Raw genomic sequence first — 2,075 nt, 5'->3', positions numbered from 1 at the left:
AAACCAAATCTGAAATCAGAAATGATTGCTTTGTAAAACACATACTGTCACTGGTAATGAGCTGATAACATCATAGTGTAATGTAAAATTAATAATTGGATTAACAAAAACAAATGCTGCATAAAAGTCAACATAGTATAGTTTACAACACTACAAAGGACATGTTGGTGACGGCCTTGTAGAAGGGCGTCACCAACATGTGACGTTGTATGAACAAACTCCCATGTTTGTTCATACAAAAATGGGGGTTTTCCACCAGTATATATAAGACCGGTGTAGCTCAGACATGTGACGCTTAGCAAACAGAGTTCATTTCAAAGGATTGTAAAATAGCTGAAATATGTCAAATGTAATAACACAGAATATATCAGTACTTTTAACACATTTGCTTTACTAATAATAGCCTAATAAAAATATGAACATTTGCAAATTTACAGTTTCTAACCTGAGTATATGAGACAATAGGAGAAACCTACAGCCAGTATATATAAATGAACTGCAGCTAAACTCTGATTATCATTTACATTATGTGTGGACATACCAATATATTGCATATACAGTTTGTATATAAGGAGTTTTTTAAGCTGTCTTTTTCTTGAACGGCCCCGTTGCAGTATGTTAAATACCCCAATTCTTTCATTTTTGGGCTGAAGGAAGAACAACACTCGGTGTATAAATGGTGTATAAATGCTCAATCAAAAATCTCTTTATTCTATACAATTCTTTCTATACAACACTTTGAGCATTACCGATGTCCAGACGGGAGATGTGCACAGGAGGGTGTCTGGCAACATCTCGAAGTGTCCAACAGTTACAGACTCTTACAGCTTTTTCCCCTTCCCTTCAGGGCCATAAAGCCTAAACCCTCACATTCTTTCTATCTTACAGCGCCTAAGTGACGGCCTTGGCTTCCTGTCTTATCTCCTCCTGATGAGATGGGGCAGAAAAACTCTACAGTATGTTCTGTTCTCTTTGTAATCAGAAAAGGAAGGCCATGATTCTACACAAACAGCATTTCTTATAACTCAGCAGTATAATGCATCATAAAACAGTGTAATGATTTCACAACCTTTAATCAAAGGCATAATGTGGCCTATGGCCATACAATGATTCAACAATTATTTGATTACAAGTATAAGGTGGATAAGATGGTGTAATACTCTCACAGGTAAGATGGTGTAGCTTCACCTTCTGTCTCTTCTGCTGAGGTCGGGATTTTTAGAAAAGGGGGGAAAAAAGACATTAAAGTGATTTTAGAGTAAAATTATGAAGCCACTACACAGTGTGTAGATGTTTTTAATGACCTTTGACCTGCCGGGCCAGGAGACGTGGTCCTGCCAGTCCGATACCCAGTGCACCAACTGGAGCTGTGGTCAAGATGGCTAACACCGCTAAGGTTAGCACGTCCAAACCAAACTTAATTAAGGCCTCGTCCCCTTCCTCCCTCGCCATGTCCAATGCCTTGGAGCCAATGGCAGCCTAGCACATACAGACATAAATAACTGCTCAGAAGAAGTGCAGATTAACAATGAAGGAATGTATCATTAAAATCACAGAGGTGGTTTTAAGGTAAACAACGGTACTTTTTTAGTTTTTAGTCATAACTGAGGAAGATGTATAGGACCTTGGGTTTCATGACTAATGACAAACTAGAACATGTTTGTGAGATTATTGTAGTAATTTAGGTTTTCGAAGTCAATAAAGAGAATTCAGGAACCATGTAGGTAGTTCTAATCAATTCAATCTAGTGATTTCAGTGGTTTATAAAACACACGATGTGTGTGGATAATTTTAGTGGCTGTTCTGGACACCAGTGGCATTTTAGGAGTGTTAAGAGACGTTATGGATGCTTTAGAAGTTTCTGGATAAATCTGAGGTGCTTCTAGTTCTGGTTTAATAAAGTCAGGTACATTATTCTTGAAAAATGAATATCTTCTAGCAGTCTAATATCAACATCACAGACCTGCACAGTAGCTTTAGGCAGCCAGGCCACAGAAATGAAGAGCTTCTCTTTTAGGTTGAATCCTCCATAATGAACCAACAGGAAGGTGACAAGTAGACGGATCACCAGACCA

At 38.2% G+C, this 2,075-nt stretch overlaps 1 long non-coding RNA gene across 1 annotated transcript; it reads right to left on the bottom strand.

Annotated features, from left to right (window-relative positions):
• Positions 1-23: 23 nt before the first annotated feature.
• On the bottom strand, positions 24-2,074 carry LOC102302855. Its single transcript, XR_001336007.2, has 3 exons — positions 1,964-2,074; positions 1,305-1,479; positions 24-1,200 (listed from the first exon to the last, which is right to left on the bottom strand). It is a non-coding gene; the product is annotated as an uncharacterized LOC102302855 (long non-coding RNA).
• Between the last annotated feature and the right edge of the window lies 1 nt (position 2,075).

This window comes from Haplochromis burtoni, unplaced genomic scaffold (assembly GCF_018398535.1).
Source record: "Haplochromis burtoni strain Fernald_Lab_line unplaced genomic scaffold, NCSU_Asbu1 Contig_1704, whole genome shotgun sequence".
Classification (NCBI taxonomy): Eukaryota; Metazoa; Chordata; class Actinopteri; order Cichliformes; family Cichlidae; genus Haplochromis; species Haplochromis burtoni.
This window is presented reverse-complemented; position numbering and strand designations above follow the sequence as displayed.